At 39.7% G+C, this 20,654-nt stretch overlaps 2 pseudogenes; both read right to left on the minus strand.

Annotated features, from left to right (window-relative positions):
- Window positions 1-516: 516 nt before the first annotated feature.
- Window positions 517-939, minus strand: LOC150075410 (uncharacterized; annotated as a pseudogene).
- Window positions 940-20,261: 19,322 nt separating this feature from the next.
- LOC150075411 (uncharacterized) lies at window positions 20,262-20,654 on the minus strand (annotated as a pseudogene).

The raw sequence follows: 20,654 nt of genomic DNA on the forward strand, positions 1-20,654 counted from the left end.
TGTAATTACTTTTTAAGAAAATAAATGCATAAAATTAGAATATTGAAAAATTAATTATGCGTGCCAAGAAGTAATTACATAGTAAAAAGAATCGAGCTTGTCGGTCGAAGGGCAATGCGATGGTCCCAGAAATCTGATGTCCTAACCAGTTTGGACCAGTTTTCTGTTCTTTAGAAGCAAATAGAATTATAAGATTATAATAAGTGTAGGTTGCTTCGAATAGCATCATGCTATATGATATTAGCGTGAAACTGGAATCATGTATCTGACACCGCCCACAAACTGACGTTGCAGTAATGACATCAGGCGCATTGATACACTCCACTTAAAGCAAGTACGTCGCGTTAATTATTTACACGCCAAAACTATAATTATAACATAAGGAAAATCAGAAAAGTTCACTTACTTCCTTGCAGTATTTTTATTTTTAAAATTTTATAATCAATCCATTATTGTTAACACTAAACACGGTAAATTAATATAGCAATAGTTCTGCAATGAGCACCTCAAGTCAGTTTATGGAGATTTAAGTTCATCTGGGAAACCAAATAATGAAAGATTCGCCTGCGAATCCAAATGGCCGAAGGAATTCATGAAGCGGAATTGTCCTAGGACTTTCGTTCCTTGAACGACTGCATATTTTGCTAATTCCTTAGGAAGAACCAACCTCACAGCAGTTTGTATGTCTTCGGCATTCAGAGTAAATCTGTGGGCCATCCTGGAAACTTCTCCAGCTTCTTCAGCAATCCTTTTTAACAAGTAGAAAAGGTAATAGTTGACGATCCACATTCCCTTTATGGACACTGAAAACGCTGGGTGAACCTGTTCTAATACTTTCCGGATATGATAGTTTAATGATTCTTTCCTCTTGGTCCTTCTGTAAATTCTTTGCTTTCTCTTATTTCCAGAAGGATTTTGTTGAGTAGCTCTACGTGCCATGGTAATGGCTGAAACATATGGCTGAAACAGCTACTTTCTATCGACAGATTAAACTGTTTGGTACTGATGAATACAAATTGAAGTGTTCTTATATTCACGTAAAACGCCAGGTCTCGTTCTTTAATATTTAATTCTTTATCATATCAAAGTCCTGCGCACGCATTGTTCTTATGTCACAACTCTCGTGGAATGAAATGTATTGTTAATTTGTGCAGGGTTTAAAAACGTTTTTATGATATGTAGTGAAAATATATTTAAACGAAACATAAATGGGCCTGTCTCTAAAACAATAGAAGAACAAAAAACCAACGAGTTTTATGTAAGAACCGACAGCATTTCGTTCTTACATAAAAGTACGCATAAAGTTTTTTTTTTTAATAATAATAATAATCCACCCCGATTGCTGTGTCAATCACCGGCATGGTGCCAAAGAGCCGCCATAAGAACCTCGCAGCGTATTCGCAGCTTTCTGGATTTCCATGTAAGTGTTCCCGCCTGCCAGAGAACACTTACATGGAACTCCACAAAGCCATGATCCTGAACACATGTAGGATAATAAGAGAAGTCCTTGACAAACAGTAATGACAATAATAATAGTAACCGGACACAACCAATCATCCCATGCACTTGGCACGGGTACCCATCACGGGGCGAAAAAAAATTCCACAAAGGGAAAAAGTGTTTAAAATAATAATAATAAGCAGTTTACAAAGATAATTAGGCATCCTGGCACAGTTCCAGAGTCTTTGACTCAAGGAATCACCTAATTGCAGGCTAAGGACAAAGACACCACGAACCTGGCAAAGTACATTATTATTATTATTATTATTATTATAATGTCTAAGGTGGCACCTAGACTTCCGTCTATCTCCACCTGATAAAGTTGACTTTTTGCAGAACCTCTGCAAAATAGACCTGTATGGAAGGTCTCTTCGCCATCAGGGAGAAGCTGTCACCTGCACAGCCACTCCCCGTTGGCGAATAGACCCTAATGACCGCCCATATTCACTTGGTGCTGGGTCTGGTCTTCTATTTTAAGTGCCTCATGCACAAAAATCCCGCACCCACCGGAAGTAGTGCTATACCGGTGGGTGCCAGCAATCCCGCTCCCAGGCCGCCCACACCCGAGAGCCAGCAAAAAATAAAAAAATAAAAAATAAAAATAAATAAGTAAATACATATATACACACACATAATATAAACAAACTAAAAGAAAAAAAAAAAAAACACAAATAATCAAAATGTATATAAACAAATCTTAATTAGTAATCATTAGATTATTCCAATGTCTTCTCCGTTGAAAAACAGTTACACAGAACTCTTGCAGTGCTTGAAATTTATCCTGATTAGCAATAAAGTCACTTTCACAGCCTCTAACTAAATTACCAATCTTCACTTTTAGCCTTTCTCTATGTTCAACATACAAACTACAATCATATAATAAATGACTCCAAGTCTCAGGTTGACCACAAGTGCATAAAGGAGAGCTGACCAGACCAAAGTAATGTAGTTTAAAATTTAATGAGCCATGGCCAGTTGAAATAAACGATGTTACCATAGAAGGAAAAAACCATTTGTTGTTACTATCATAAGTAAATTTAACTGTTGGAATAAACAATCTAGTCACCTCCCCAGTTGCACTAAGATCCCATCTCTGTTGCCACATACCAATCAACTGTGTTAGAACATTTTTCTTAGCTTTAGCTATCTCTATAGTGACATCAGATGTAATATTCATGAAAGAAACCACTATGCCTTTTTTTAAGTAATAACAAATTGCCCGATACACAATGTAAAAGTCTAGAGGCAAATGCCCGGCCAAAACCTGCATAGCATTCGTTGAGACTGTTCTGCACAAATTAGAAATAACATAAAGCATTGAGCGCTGAATCGATAACAATTTCTGTTTAAATTTAACGTTAGTAACTCTGAAGTACCACACTGATGCTCCATACGCAACTATGGGTAGGAAGACTGCCTTGTAGTATAAATTTAAAACTTTCCTTTTCCTGCCTTGTAGTATAAATTTAAAACGTTCCTGGCAAAGTACAGACTGTATCTCAACAATATACAAGATCCTGATGAACTGCATAACTATGAAGATATCGGACGACTTGGAGAGCTTGAACATCATGGCCGAGCAGCAGAAGGGATGTAAGCAGATGTGCAAAGGATGCAAGGAACAATTGATTATTGAAGTGGCAGTTATGGAGCAAGCCTGCAAGAAGCACAGCGACCTGTACATCGACTACTTCAAGGCCTTCGACTCCGTGCCCAATACCTGGCTAATATAAACACTTTGATCTGCAAATCAACCTGACACTTCCTAGAAGCGATGGAAAAGACCTGAGTTTGAGTCCCGTCGATGACGTAAGGAATGCTGACCAGTCAAACTTTTCGACTCTCTTGTCCTCAAACCGGTCATTAACTATGCGAGAGGTATGACATGGAGCGTTGTCCTGTTGACACAGGTATGGCCTTTCCTGATGTGCTGCCGCAACGTAGATAACCTCTCAGTATTAATAGCGTACCAACTGTGTGGTACTCTGAGTGTAGTACTACACAGTTGGTACGTTAATTTGGAATTACTATTACTCACAAGCAGTACCTTGCATTTGTCAATGTCAAATTTCAACTACCATTTCTCTAATTTTTCTAGATCTTGTTGCGGCATACCTTGATTACTGTCATTAACAACCCTGCCAACCTTTGTATCATCTGCAAACTTAAAGATTAAGTCTGATATACCTCCATCAACATCATTAATAATTACTCAAAACAAAAATGGGCCCGCCATCGAACCCTTGGAAGCTATACTAATAACATTAATTCAAGAGCGGTGCCTATGATAACATCTCTCTGTCTTCTCCCACTCAATCATTATTGTCTAAGACGTGTAGATAGACTTCAGCTGTCATAGTTTTGTCCAAAACAACTAATATTCCCAGACCAAACCAGTTAAAACAGCTACAGAACATTACACTACCTCCGCCAAACTTCATTGTCGGGACGATACAGTCCGGCAGGTAGCTTTTTCCGGTTATCCGTCACACCCATATAATTACCACCAGGGGTAAACCCTGGTGGTAATTATATCTTTAAGTAAACCCCACATCAGCACACTGTGATCATCACTGCCACCTAGTGGTTCCTTTATCTGGAAATTCTTAATACACGAATGATCACTGCTGATAACCAGATCAAGAGTATTGCCCTCTCTGGTTGCCTCTCGAACATGCTGCTGCAGAAAACAATCATCCAATAAATCCACAAGTCTTGCTAGTGTGCGAGTGACCAATCCATAAGTTCCAGTCAATATCTGGGAAGTTAAAATTCCCCGTTATAAGACATTCAGATTTACTAGCCGACTCTATTTCTCTGTACAGTTGTTCGTTGTACTCATTCGCCTATAACACACTCCTACTCTTTTTTTTTTTTTTTTTTTTTGCTTTCTCGGTGCTTATGTCACACCACACTGACTGAACATTGCACTGTCCATCTGTGTCAACTAGATGCACTTCCTTCGATCTGTTCTGACTACATCTGATCATAGGGTCATCTCTTTCCTATTAGCTAAAGTTTCGAGGCAACCTCCAAGGGACCTAGTGAGATATTCGCTTCGTAATATTCATTGGAGCATCTTTGAAAAATGTATAATCTAGGATTTTCCTTCAGATGATATTAAAGCTATTTCTGACTATAATTACAATCCAGTTATCAATATCACGTCCACTTTCCTCCAGTAATCAGACGGGGTATTCCATTAATTTCGGTAGGATAGTGTATAAATGAAGGTGGAGAGAAAGAGAGAGAGAGAGAGAGCGAGAGAATGAAAATATCTAAGAAAACACTAAAATAGAAAATAATAATCACCAAAATAAGTTGTCACTAAATAATTAAAACCGTCACAAACGCGATAGTGATATTAAATACATAAAATTTTGCATTTAATTTTTGCATATTGCATTTCCGATGACATTTTGTCCCAGACCAAACCACTTAAAACAGCTGCAGAACATTACGCTACCTCCGCCAAACTTCATTGTCGGGACGATACAGTCCGGCAGGTAGCTTTTTCCGGTTATCCGTCACACCCAGAAAAAGCAGTAAAAAGCAGTACTGTAAAAAGCAGTAAAAAAAAAAAAAAATGATAATAAGGAAATTGTATAAAATATTGACAACTACATGTTTTATTCCTTTTCACAAAGTATGTTTACTAATGGCTGAATTCCTCAACGAACTCATTTGTTACTGAGATTAACACTGTTTTTTTTGTATGCGTGTGTCTAAGTTCTTTTCTTCTTTGTGAGTTCGCTTTTTTAAGACAATTTAAACATAAAAATAGTTAAACAATAAAAAATGTTTCTCTGATATTAAGCACAACTTTTCACCTCTGATGAATCACAAACATGTTTTTACTGTTCCCTAGCTTCCACAGCCCTGTAATTATAGGTATGCCTATTAGCGCTTCGCAGGAAACCTCTGATTCATCTGAAGGGTAATTTTGTTAGCAAATTCTGTAAAATTTCCATATTTATTTTTCTCACATCTCAGTTCCGATAGCATTAAAAAAAGCGCTAGTTTTATTTATTTATTTTATATTTTTTAAATAGTTGTATTCCTTAGTTTTAGATTCGTTCTAATCATTCTGCCCTTTTTGTTTTGGTCCAAATAAATAGTTGCCTTGTTCTTAGTTGGTAGGATTACCGCCCTCCCCATTTCTATTGTCAAATTTTCTCATCTACATAACCGATGTAAGTATATTAAGTGGACCTACGTTTATAAAAGTTCATCTAAAATTATTGCATCCTACATAAATAATATATATGTAGGTTATAAAAATAAATATATTATATATATTTTTTGCAGGTTTTAGCCCTGAACTATGTCAGTGGTTAAAAAAAATGAAAACTAACGGTACAAGCTGCAGACCATATCAATCAGAATGGTTTGATAAATATGGTGTGATTGAAAAGAATAAAACAACTCTGTGTGTTATTTGTAACGAAAACGTCACCTCTCGTACATTCAATGTAAAAAGACATTTTGAAAAGTTGCATTCAAATCGCGGCTTCTCAACAGACGAAGAAAGGAGAAAATATTTTTTACAAAAGAAAAAACAGAATGATTCACAAACGAGTGTTTTAAAAACTTTTTTGACTCCGAAAAATAACATTACAGCTGGTAGTTTTCAAGTAACCCATTGCATTGCTCGCCATGGGAAACCTCTTTCAGAAGGAGAGTTTGTAAAACAAGCATTTTTAGAATGTAGTGCTACTCTGTTTTCAGATTTTAAAGAAAAAGACTCGATTATAAAGTGTATAAATAATAAGTCGCAATACTATTAAAGATCGAGTAATAGAATTAGAAAGAAATATTTCTTCTCAAATACATAACGACTTAAAGTCTGTATAAATGTATTCGAAAATTCATTGAGGAAAAATTGTTTTCCTCAATGAATTTTGTTAAATCTTCCAACAGGAATAAACTTGGAAATGAATTGACTGCAAAATGTATTAAAGTAATGAACACGAAGTATGTACCTAATATTAAGAAACTGTCTGAAAGTAAGCAACAACAAATTTCGCGTTAAATATACTTTTATCAACTTTATTACACATACTGTATCTGTAATTATGTTAATTATCAATGAAGAATATTTCAAAATAAAAGCGTTTTCTTTTATTCCTTGCTCATTCAAATACTTTGTGCAGAGGCAATACTGGTCATGATGTCACCTGGTGGGGTACAAGATATCAAATCAAGCTTCGATATTTACTTTTTTTTTAGCTCTTCACTTGCAAAAGTTAAAGTTATAAATCAAAAAGGAAACTAAAACCTTTTTTGGATTATTTCAAAAGTGAGAACCAAAAAGATTCAACTTTATCTCTTAACAAAATGTTTGATGTTTCCAAATAATTGGCACCCTTTTTACCCCCCCCCCTTTCTAATTGAGGCCGCTAACTTATGACTCACAGGCTAGTATTTAAAAAAGAAATAAAAATAATTGATCCACTCTTCAAAAAGGTTCGCCATCACTGCTCTACACTCTGTAGTGTCCTATCGATGTGGATAAGGAGATAGGAAGGTCATAATAGCACTGTATAAAGCAATTATGAGACCACACTTGAGTACTCTGTCCAGGTATGGAGATCGCACCTGAAAAAAAAAAAAAAAAACATCGAGTTTCTTGAAAGGGTCCGAAAACGGGAAGCGCGCCTCTTGAGATTGGCAAAAGGTTGCCTATATGAGGAAAGACTTCGAATAATGTGGGCTGCAGAGCTTGTAAACTAGGCACCCAGAAGAGATTTAATAAAGTGGCCAGGCCGTGTTAGTGGACAATATTTTGTAAAATGTACAGGTTCCAAATAGTCAGTGATGCTTGTTTGCCATTTGGAGTCAAGTTGCAAGTTTTTTTGCCATGATGAACTCTACAGTGGCCAGCTTAGAATCGATCATGAGAAAAACACCGACTTCGTAGATTGAGGCAAACAACTGAAATTCAGAGCTGGGAAAAGGCATTTCTGTGCTCAAGGCGTTTCCTTCTCCTTGCCAATTAATTACTAATTATTTGCGCCTCTTCCAGTGTTTTGCCCAAGACAAGTGCTCAGTCGCCAGTACCTTCCCAGCTCTGCTTGGCGCTTTGCATTTGAGGTTCACAGCAAAACTTAGTCAAATAGGGCAGGAGCTGCCTAAGTTGAAAGAGGATTAGAGGGAGTGACTGGAATGCATGGACTGAATACATTGTGACCTGCTGCACAGTCATTCATGATGGTTGCTTCACTGACATGGCCGAAGCTTCTTTACAGAGAATTACACCGATAAGCCAAAACATTATGACTACCTACTTAATATGATGTTGGTCCTCCACGTCAGTGGCGTAGCTACCATGTAGGCAGACAAGGCAATTGCCTCCGGGCCTGGACACTTTACAATCCCGGCGTCTTTGGCTGTCTCCTGTTTTTGCAATTTTCATTAATTAAGTAGGGGCCCGAACATGTTCTTTGCCTCCGGGCCCGAAAAAGGGTAGCTACTGCTCCACGTGCAGCTACCCGACGAGGCATGGACGCTACAAGATTTCTAAATATGCCTTGTATCTGGTACCGACACGTAACCAGCAGACCCTTTAACTCCTGTAAGTCCCGTGGTTGAGATGCCGCAGATCGGAGTTGCTGTTCCAACACAAACCACAGATGCTCGATGGGATTGATGTCTGCGGAATTTGGAGGCCAGGGAAGTGTTCCTTATGTTCCGCGAACCACTCTCGAATAATCCGGGCGGTGTGGCATCCTGCTGAAAGATGGCACCGCCAGAGGGGAGGACCGTTGCCATGAAAGGGTGTACCTGGTTAGGAATGATGTTTACGAATAGGTATATTTGGGTCTAACGGTTTTCCTGGGATTTCTCCCATCTCTGCGTATGTACACTGTAATATATAAAACACGCGTATATATAAAACCTTGTAGTTTACTAAGTAATGATACAAATGGAAATGAGATCAGTAATAAGAATTGAAAATGATAAACACTTCAGTTAACGCGCTTCCTTCATGGAAAATCGCTATCTTTAAGATGACAAGATATTTTGGTTTCAAAGCTGTTGATCTCTCTATAACGTGGTCGTGTTATAAATGCGTCACGTCACGAAAGTTTATTTATCATCTTCAGTTTATCAATTTCCAGACGATCCCGAAATTCCTGGAGAGGTGACAAATTCAAAAAACAGGCTTGTTCTGCTTTTAGTAGAACATCTGGTAATCTTAATTATCGTACAAGTTCTTAAGCGTTCAAATTGTTGTTAAAGGATGTGCGAATCAAATGTCATTGGTTCGACCTTGGCCAATGCCATCTTGCATCACGCACTTGTATTCAATGTTTAGAAGATAATAAATATGGCAAAAGTCTTTCTTCACCTCTCTGTAGCACGTTGATTATAAAATGGCTGCCGATAACGATTTACGAAAACGCCACGTAATAAAATGCTTGGAAATGCGTCATTTGCCATCGGTCGAACATTTTATCGAATATTTCGAAAATTTTTTTGGTTGTTAATTTTTACGTTTTATTTTTCCTACACGTATTACGTTAACTGCATGATTACCTGAAGTTTAACTTTCTATAAGCTCAATTTATAATGTTTAAAAAAAAAACAAAAACAAACTGTCATATTTGGCCCACCTGAGTACGATTTCATCTGCCCATGTGTTAATATGTCCATAAATTGCGCGTATTCTTTTGCCAATTTGACTATTTTGCTGAAGAAAAACCCGAATTTTGGAGTAGGAACCTCGTTGTGCATGCCTGAGACCGAATAATTCAGTCAAAGAGTGAAAAGGCTCTTAACGCTCTTCGTCTCATTGACGGGATGCGAACCCACGACTTTTTCACCCGGTGTGGGATGATGGTGATAATGATTATAACCACTGTGCTACCCCCGCAGACTCTACATACGAATAGACTATATCACTAATACCTAGGAAAATAAATCCTTTTTAATATTAAATTTTTAAAAATATCTAATTACAGTGGCCCACCTGATCTTTAAACCACTCATTGGTCCTTGAGATTGTCAGAGACATTCTCTCAGATAGGCCAGACAAGCTGTACTTGCTACCTGGGAGTCTAAAACGCTGATGGAACTGATATTCGGTTGACATTCAAGTCAGGTGGACATAATTTCGGCGAAGTCCGGAATCTGTGACAGCCAAATCCTCTGCTTACACCTTCACGATGGTGGGACTGTTAGTAATCCCGGATATAACCTCCATGCATAAGCACACGGTGGGTGACCACCCAGGTGTGAACGAACGAAAGCAGGGGTCGAGGTGTGGAGCCCACACCACATGGAGGAATTTTTTTTATTATTTTTTTTTATGAAAAACCCAAACACGAAAAGCATCAAAACCTATAGTACTTAGTACCGTGCATGGGTTGAAGGAGAAGTATGGGGGGAGAGGGATGCCGGAAACTTTGCTCTAGAGACTAAACATGGGTTTCTTCATGTTCTCTGCAGGTACAGAGGGCATCCTCGACTAGGCCGAACTCTAGAAGGCGTCTCTTGAAGGACCCGTGGCCATTAATAGGAAGGAAGCATAGACGTTTGGGAAGAACCAAGTGGAACGTTGTTTGTAGGTTACCTCGGGGAGGAAATGTTTAGTAGTTGCACCAGTTGTGGAGTTATTCCAGCGGGTTTGCCATAAGTTTATCAATTCTAGCCACACACATTTATGTTCCTGTTTGATGTCGGTATCGGTACGGGTTTGAATAGTGAGGAATTCAGCTTCCTTATTCTTCTTGATGGCATGAGAGAGTCCGATAAAAGCGACGAGTGAGAGCGTACACGTTGGGACCCGAAAGATGGTGAACTATGCCTGGGCAGGACGAAGCCAGAGGAAACTCTGGTGGAGGTCCGCAGCGGTTCTGACGTGCAAATCGATCGTCAGACCCGGGTATAGGGGCGAAAGACTAATCGAACCATCTAGTAGCTGGTTCCCTCCGAAGTTTCCCTCAGGATAGCTGGCGCTCGAGGGAATCAGTCTCATCCGGTAAAGCGAATGATTAGAGGCCTTGGGGCCGAAACGACCTCAACCTATTCTCAAACTTTAAATGGGTGAGAAGTCCGGCTTGCTTGACTCGAAGCCCGGACGAAAGGATGTGAGTGCCCAGTGGACCACTTTTGGTAAGCAGAACTGGCGCTGTGGGATGAACCAAAAGTGGAGGTCCAAGGGGAGGCAGCCTGTTAGTAGCTGTAGGGCGGCAGATGAGGTCGTTCTACAAGCGCGGGTCATTTGTAGTAGCATAAGTCGTTGAATTGCTGAATTTTACGTTGAGCATGCACTGAAGTCATACTGCAGCTCCATATGTGACAATTGGTATAAATACTGCTGAGTATAGAAGGCGTTGAGTTGGTCCTTTAAGACTCCAGTCCTTGCGAGTAAAGCGTGCTAACATAGTGATGTAATTTTTTATCTTTTCTTTGATAGCTTGGATATGGGGGATGAAAGTTCTCCTGTCGTCCAAAATTACTCCTAGGTACTTTACCGATAGGTAGTTTTTCAGTGGGCGGCTATTAAAACGTATGGTAGGAGGTCTGGAGAAGTCCAGTTTGCCTTTTAATAGGAGGGTTTTGCTTTGCTCTTCTCAGTGGAGACTGAGAGTTTATTTTCCGTGGCCTATACAGACAGAGCAGAAAGAACAACCGTAGCCTGGGCTTCTGTGGTGGCGCGGGTGGGGCCCTCGTTGATGATAACCATGTCGTCGGCGTAAGAAAGCTGAGTAGTGTGTGGGTAGTCCCTCAGGAGCCAGTCGTCGAGTATCATATTCCAGACAGCTGGCCCCAGGATGGAGCCCTGGGGAGAGCCACGGATTAGATGTCGGGTGATGCAATGATATTTTGTTTTGATGCTGGCCTTGCGGTTAGAGAAGGAGCTTTTGAGGCAGTGGTAGAAATTCTAGGTACAGTTAGAGACTCTGGCCCTCTGAAGAACGCTCGGCCACCACACTGTGTCAAAAGCCCCTTTGAAGTCAATGAAGATTGCCAGTACATAAGTTGCATCCGACTGTTCTGCACTTGAGAAGACGAAAGAAGATATTTGTTTACATTGGACTTGAACTTCTGTAGACTGTAATTTTCAGGAAATACGTATGAAGGAAGGTTGTACCAGGAAACGCCACTGGAATGAATAAACGAGGAAGATGAAAAGTTGGTTCTGTGAGTTTGTAGTTGGACAGTAAATGGATGTTGGCTGGTGGCAGCACGTGTTCGGACTGTTGTGAAAGAGAGAGGGTGAATTATAGAAGCCAATTCAGAAGAACACTGCTCATGGAAGTATCTGTAGAAGAGGCTTGTTTGTTTGTTATTTGGTTTTTAGGAGCATTAGCAACTAAGGCCATATTGCTCTGGGATATGCGGTGATCATTCCCTGACCTTTCCGCATCCTCCTTATTTGGTGGTGACGGGCTCGAACCCCGGTCTAATCAAGAAGCGTGTGCTACGCACTGCTGCTCCTTCCCACCTGGTTACTGAGGCGCCTGTAGAAGAGGCATGCAGCAGAAACAGTACGTCTATGAAACAGCGAATGGAGACATCTCTGTTAGAGATGAGTCATTAATCTAACTGCCCTCTTCTGAATGGAATCTACAATGTGTCTCAAAAATATTGGTAAAAACGTTCAGGGGAGGTAGGTAAAATCTAAAGGAATGTGAATCGCATAGGAACCCATAGCAGGAAACGTCACGGGAAAGTAGTAGCAGAGGCACAAGAAGCAGAAATGACACAAGACAGTAATTAGTGGCAAACATTTATTTGACATAATATTACCAATGGAGTACGAGATGGATGCATATCATGATGTTACAACAGATGCTCGAAGGTTCCACCATGAGACGCGATGCATGCGTGACACCGACGCAGCATGGATTGGCGGACACGGTCGAACACACCTGGAGTTTCTTTGACAGTAGCAGCAGCGCAGACGAGTCTCGCCACGAGATCCATTTCCATCTCCACAGGCGATTCATACACGATAGATTTGAGGGTCCCCCACAGAAAGAAATCAAGGCTCGATAAATCAGGTGAGCGTAGGAGCCAGGCAACGGGACCACCACGGCCAATTCATCGACGCCCAAAACGCCTGTTCAAATGGTCACGAACACACCTTCTATAATGGGCAGGCGCCCCATCATGTTGAAACCAAATGTTGCGTCTCTCATTTGCTGGAACATCGTCAAGTAACCCTGGTAGAACTTGTTCAAGAGAGATCCGATATTTAGCGGAGTTCATGCGGGATGGTAACAGGTATGGGCCGACTAAGCAGTCACCGACCATACCTGCCCACACATTTATTGCAAAGCGATGTTCTGCCGCTTGGGGGCGCACACCATGTGGGCCCTCTGCTAATCCATACACTATGTGCATGTCTGCCAGCTCACAGTTCGTATATCTATGCATGTCCTTCGTGCGGTGACTACTGCTTGAATGAGTAAACCAGAAATTATCCCTCTCGCGAACTGATGAACAGCGCCGTGTACCGACTTTCGGTGACGTTTCCGGTTATAAGTTCCTATGCGATTCACATTCCTTTAGATGTTACCTACCTCCCCTAAACGTTTGTACCAATATTTTTGAGACAACCTGTATAAACACGCTCTGCAAGAGTTGCAGTCATTCCTTGCTTGTGTCAGGATGGCGAGTTCGTGTAGTTGACACCACGAAGAAAGAGTGCTAGTGTTGCTTTACGTGAAGAAGGATGTTCTTCCCGTCATATTGCTTATAGAGTGTCATGTCCTTCGTTGTCTTACAGTTCCAAATTGCCCTCAGTTATTATACCTTCTCATAAAGGACTATTTTAGTAATCGCTCTGTCTTAATACAAACTAAACACCAGTCTATATCCAGACATATTACTCGTGGACTTAATGGACTGGTTGGGAAGTTATTGAATCAGCATTGACAACTTACAACGCATATTGTTTATTCGTGTATATCTGCCATTATTGGTTTAATTTTCCTAATCCATCACCAATACATTCCTTAACATAAAAGGCGATCCTTCGTAATGAAATCTGAATTAGCTATTGTGTACACTAATATTGAAGCTGCTTTTGACAACCTTAACTAACTGCAATCCTTCGTACAGTAGAGTCATGATTTGACAAATAACGGTATTGGCCAACAATGATTTTATCATGCTTAAGAACTTATTACATCACTCATTGTTTAAAGCAATTGGAGCTGGTGTTGAAAGATTCCTGTTGCGTTTATGGTCGATCAATTGTTGTCCTGCTATATAAATAATTCTTGCTAGCTAATTCGCGAAATAATTAGCGAAATAGTAGGTGACAGCTAAGGGTGGTGGTCTTTCTACTTAGAGTGGACTGTGATCCAAATGACGATGTTGTATCGTGGCTTCTGGACCAGTCATAGTGATTGAGTGGCTATTACTGCTACAATTGCTCTGCTGGTTTGTTACAGCTGAAAGCGTTGGTGATGCTGGAGATGGGTATGCACCCAGATGAGACTGACATTCACGTTGGGAGTGATTGGACTTAGATGGGCATCCTTGGTGGTCCCAAAATTCATCATGGCTGGGATCACCGTTGCTGTGGTTGGATCATCCATTCAAAGCATTTTCTGAAGATATCAAGAGCCAGATCAGAATCAGGAGTAAGGAGACTGTACGAAGTCCGAGAGTTTTATCAGCGGCTGGGGCAGGCGGTTGGGAACCAGCAGTTTGATTCGTAGTATGGCTATAATCGGACTTGCTATGGTCGCCATTCATTTGGTGATCAACGGTGAACTCGATATCGGTTTATCGAACTCGATAAAACCTCACTTCTGGTTGGTTGTTAGTATCATGAGGAAAATTACAGTTTCATTTCCTACTGCTCAGTTTCCAGTGGGAAATGGATAGTCGCTTATGATTATTTTCTTGTGTTGGCGGGCGGGGACGGGCTTTATTGTTAGCACCATTGGTGGCGTATATTGATTTCATTAGATTATTATTATTATTATTATATTTATTTTTTATTAATATTATTTATTTATTATTTTATTATTATTATTATTTTCTCCTAAGAGACACACGCTGACAGCTATTAACCAGGGGATGCACATTCATATATACGAATATAAATTATATACATAATTATCCATTATAAATTATACAAATTATATATTGTCTAAATTATACAAATTATACGTTGTCTAAATTATACAAATTATACATTGTCTAATTAATTATATTATACATATCATTGCCTTATTTTTACATGACAGGCAGATAGAAAGGGGGCAAAAGCATAATTTCCAATTTTACAAGGAATTAGAGAATGTTCATATCTACAGCACTATTTACAGCGAGATAATAGAAAGACAAGACGTCCAATATAAAAATAACAAGAGCACCACCAGTGCGGAGCAATAACAGTCCCGACCAGTTCATTTTTCATTTCCTGCATTCTTTTTTGTTTTCATCTGTGAGCTTCACTCAACATTTATAGGTGGAGTAATGCATTCTGAAACATTTCAGTCCTGTACCTCTTCTCTGTGCAAAGCTTTTCTGGGTCTGCTTGAAGATCGTTGTAGATCTTAATGGTGTTAGAAAGAAAAAATCGCCGAAGGCTTTCCAGCTGCGTGAGCGCGCTACTGAGTGGAGGTGATGGTGTCCTATTCGCCCACCATTGCGTCAATGGGGACCGAGTCAGCAGGTAGTCAGTTTTCGGCTAGTCGAGTCTCCAGGTCAGCAGTTTTGCAAGCGTGAGAATGTCCTTGGTGAAAATTATGTGAGGCCAAGGCGTGACATCCAAGTGGCCATATAAAATGGCTCTTGAGATTGTAAATGGCTGCGTAGTGATCCTGTTTAACCATCTCAGCATCCAGTACTCTAAACCCAGGAAAACCTTGATGGTAGCATCTGGGGTAGAAGACCAAATCTGAGATGCGTAGAGTGGGATGGGGATGACGCATCTTAAAATATATTGTTTTACAAGGTCAGGGTTCCTGATACCTACCAGTTCCTGTCTGGAGGTCCATAGTGCTGCATACGTTTTCTTCTTTACATGTCCGAAATGGGGTGTGAAGTTTAGGTTTTCGTCCCATTTCAGACCAAGATCAATATGTGTCCTGACTTTTTTGACCACGCTGCCATTCACGCTTATTGATGGTTCTTTATTACATTGTTGGTGAAAACCATTTGTGCTGTCTTGTGTTCGTTTAGTTGGAGCCCCATGCAATTAAGGTATTCTTGCAACTTGGCGATTTTGGAGTTTGCTTCGTTGTTGCGTTGTAAGGATGTGTTTTGGTCATTCGAGGTGATGAAAAATTTTAAGTCGTCTGCATATACGACAAATTGTTTTTGATTTTGAGTCAGGAAAGGATGCAGTGCTGTTGCAAAGAGAGTAGCATAGAGGACACCACCTTGTGGGACTCCCCTGTTAACTTGGAAGGTCTCTTTGGAAATTCCATTTATGGCAGTGATGTGTCTCTCCCCTAAAGAACTCGTCATTAAAGCTAATACGTGCTCACTTATATGGAAATATTCCTCCCAGATGATAGTAATAGCCGAGATTGATATACTGTCGAAAGCGGATGCAACGTCTAAGAAGACAATATCTAATTGCTGTCTGAAGTTAAGGGCGTGTTGGATTCGAAATAGTCTCCATAAGATTCGTGGTAGTAGAACTTTGTGGAATCACTGAATGAAGGTACTCCGGTCTATGCCCGAAACAGTGATGGTTGATGGTATTTAAAATGGATTTCTCAAATATTTTTTGAAACGAACATCCAATTGCAATAGGCCTGTAGTCTTTGGCGGATTTAGGATTGTTATTTTTAGGAACAGGTTTAACAAAGTACTCTTCGGAAAGGTGGTTTTCACTTAAAATTTTGATGTATACACTGCCGATCTTAATCATGAAGAGCGGGAATTTATCAGGCCCAATTGTGACTTTATTCCTGAGGCTATTCACAGCGGCTTTAATGTCATCTCTAGCGATATTGATTTGAGACAGTTCATGATAGACCTCTGTCTTCAGTTTGCCGATTGCTTCACGGATTTTCTCTGTGTTGGCTTCACCGTCAACTTGATTTTCAGCCAGAGGAGTTCCAAAGGTGGCTTGGGTCCATTTTGAGAAGATGTGCTCGTGCAATATATCCGTACGCCTTTTCTTATTAGATATTCTGCTTCCTTTCTTTAAATGTGATCGCACCATGTCATAGTGAGATTGACGTTTCAATCGAATGTACCGTGCTCTAGCTTCTTTATATCGAATATAATCAGGTGGGTGTTCAGTGTTTTTCCATTTTCATGAGATTTGTCTCAGTAGTCTCCAATACTTCCTCCATGGGCATTTTCATATGAAAAATAACACAAAGTTCTCCTTTTTAAATAATTTAGCAGCAATTAATTGCTTTGTAGAAGAACATCTCTCACCTATGTCAACATTTATATAGTCACGTACTTCCTTCGCTTCAATCATGAGTGTTTTTGAAGGATTGAAGGTTTAACAAAGTACTCTTCGGAAAGGTGGTTTTCACTTAAAATTTTGATGTATACACTGCTGATCTTAATCATGAATCATGAATCTCACTGCCTGGTGCATAGTGACACCTACGGTTAATTAAACTTCAAAGTTGGAAACGATTTCGTGTTTTTATTCGTTTATTATTGAAATGATTACTGGAAATAGAGGATGTGCATACTATATGCAGGTCCTGTTAATAAAAATATTCATTATGTTGCATTGTTCTTCAAAAAATTTCATAACCCCGTTCACTGTATATCTAGATTTCACCCAACATTTCCTTCACAGTGAGGGCCTCGATGAAGAGTTTCAAAATCTTCCTGGCTCTTTCATCTTTGGAAATTTTATTTAATATCTTAATTGCCTTCATCCCCCCCCAATGGTGCTACCGTCACTAATTCTTTGACAAAATGTCGGAATTACTCGGATATTCAGCTATTGTGCGACCATGTAAATATAGACAGGAGAAATTTACTGAAAGGCGTGGATCACTCATCTTTACTGCTTGGCAGAGTAAAGGGAAACGGCAACACAGGTTGATCAGAGGTTATCTGTGTTGGGAATTTGCCTTAATCTTCTGACTGACTATGGAAAGCAGTTGACTAGCGACTTCTCGGTATGTGGCCCGTAATACCTATGTAGTGGCTACGTAGGTATTACGGGCACCACTTACATTGTGGAACAGTAATCCCTTTAACCCTTAATTTATGCTTTCTAATTGCCTAAAATCCAAAGATGGGAACAGTACGTACAAAGTTAAGTCTCTTGTAATCCGTTCGCTATATAGAAATTTTTTTTTTTCTATGGAAACTATTTTAAATGTAACTACCAAGAGGAATTCAAAAATATTTACTATAAAGAAGTTCGTTAAACAGCGGATTAACTGAAATTAAATCAACAATGAAGCAATTTTAAAATGCATAACTGATCAAGTACGCCCTTAAACTGTTGTGCCTGGGGCTTGGGCCCTGCTCGCCCCACCGTAGTCCCATCTCTGGTCATGGCTATCAGTCAGTGACCCAAATTTACTTGTTAGCCATGGTGAAAATCACTGCCTGGTCACATGAAGGGAGCCCATCTATGCGCACAATGTTTCAATGCGTCATGGCCTTAGTTGCCTTAGTGTAAATTGAAACAACACCACTACATCACGTGATTTTGGTAATGTTGTCTTCAAAAACCTTATCACATTCATCCACAGGAATAGCTGCTGGATGTGCATTTGTTGAAAAACATTCATCTCTGATATGTGGATTGAAGTTTTATAACTTCCTATTTATTTATTATTTCTTATTTTTAAATTTATTTCAGCCAACCGGAGAGCGACACTGGCACAAATCACTGCCGACTTCAACGAGGGAGATGCCAGAAACCCACCAGAGTCCCATTGCTAACACCACGACACAGGACTCTACACCTCAACTGGGCGAAAGAACATTGGCAACTGGACCTTGGATGACTACAGACGGGTTTCCTGGTCCGATGAGTCCCGTTTCCAGTTATTTCGAGCGGACAGGAGGGTACCTATCTGGCGGAAACCGCACGAAGCTATGCACTCGTCATGTCAACAAGGAACTGTTTAGGTGGACGGTCGGTAATGGTCTGGGGTGTGTTCAACTGGCACACGTTGGGACGTCTGGTACGCATCTGTGAACAGTCCAGGTTACGTGTCCATCCTTGCAGACTATCTGCATTCCTTCATGGTCATCATGTACCCACAGGGCAATGCGCTTCCCACAGATTAGTGTGTCAATAACGTCTGTTACCATCCTGGAGTAGGAGTTCGAAGGTGATAAAGGGGGAAAAATGCGTAATTATTGGTAAGCAAACGAAACAGTGTGTTCAATACCTTGAACATGCGAAGCGATGTTATATACAGATGACAGACTTTGAAGGATGTCGGATCATTTGGTGTAATAAGCTGGATGGTGAACATAGCAAATCACTGTTCGTGTGGATAGTGAAGTCCGAACGATTGGGCGCTGCTGGCCCCAATGGATACAGGACAGTTTTCCACGGAGACTATAGGCTAACTCAAAGGTATCAGCACCGTTTTTAGTTTTCCTGTAAACAAAAGTCATTTGTAGATCTGCACATGTCCATATTTTAATGGTAAGACAGTGTATGTGCACAGAACCCCTATATTACCAAGATCGCGCATTGTTTATCAGAATATTAAAAGAACTTAGTCCCACGTTTGAATTTGGATTTTACTCATGACAATTTGTCATAGGTAAATTCGAAAGAATCCATATTTTAGAGAGAAGCGAGCCGAAATAGTACAAGAATTACCAAAAAATTTGATTTGCATTTAAAAATTTGCATGCAGATCATTGGATTAAGAACACAAATAATCATCTTCTGCCATCGTATCTACCTTTTTCATTATAAATAGTATTTTCTTAAAATATCAGGAAAGGTGTTTAAAAATAAATTAATTTCTAATATTACAAAGTAATTATAGACTTTGTTTCATCAATAACTCGACTAATATGTGGACCATGATGCTTTTCGAGAAAGCGCTTTCACCCACTATTGTTCTTGAATGATAACATAATTCGTTTGTTTTTCTAGTCTGACATCACCATCAAGATAGTTCCTTGTGGTATGGCAGCAATTTCAGTGACCTATGTCACTGGAATTGCTGCCATACCACTTTGCTACCATATCACAAAATTCTTATGAGTTTTACAAAGAATATTCAGATAAACTTGATAGTTGTAATTACTTTTTAAGAAAATCAATGCATAAAATTAGAATATTGAAAAATTAATTATGCGTGCCAAGAAGTAATTACATAGTAAAAAGAATCGAGCTTGTCGGTCGAAGGGCAATGCGATGGTCCCAGAAATCTGATGTCCTAACCAGTTTGGACCAGTTTTCTGTTCTTTAGAAGCAAATAGAATTATAAGATTATAATAAGTGTAGGTTGATTCGAATAGCATCATGCTATATGATAGCGTGAAACTGGAATCATGTATCTGACACCGCCCACAAACTGACGTTGCAGTAATGACATCAGACGCATTGATACACTCCACTTAAAGCACGTACGTCGCGTTAATTATTTACACGCCAAAACTATAATTATAACATAAGGAAAATCAGAAAAGTTCACTTACTTCCTTGCAGTGTTTTTATTTTTAAAATTTTCTAATAAATCCATTATTGTTAACACTAAACATGATAAAATAGCAATAGTTCTGCAATGGGCACCTCAAGTCAGTTTATGGAGATTTAAGTTCATCTGGGAAACCAAATAATGAAAGATTCGCCTACGAATCCAAATGGCCGAAGAAATTTATGCAGCTGAGCTGTCTCGTGAAAACTTAATAAAGGCTTTCCTTCCTTCAGAGACTGCATGTATTGCTAATCCTCTAGGAAGAACCAACATCACAGCAGTTTGTACGTCTTTAGCATTCAGAGTAAACCTGTTGGCCATTCTGGAAACTTTTCCAGCTTCTTTAGCAATACTTTTCAACGAGTAGGAAAGGTAGCAGTTGACGATCCACATTCCCTTTTTCGACAGTGATAAAACGGGGTGCAACTGTTTTAATATCTTTCGGATATAATAGTTGAAGGAGTCTTTCCTCTTGGTCCTTCTGTGTATTCTTCGCTTTCTCTTAGCTTTATTTCCAGAACAATTTCGTTGACTACTACCCCTGCTACTGCTACTAGCAGCTCTACGCGCCAT

Source organism: Mastigoproctus giganteus, chromosome 14 (genome assembly GCF_048544385.1).
Source record: "Mastigoproctus giganteus isolate SK-2022 chromosome 14, ASM4854438v1, whole genome shotgun sequence".
NCBI lineage: Eukaryota > Metazoa > Arthropoda > Arachnida > Uropygi > Thelyphonidae > Mastigoproctus > Mastigoproctus giganteus.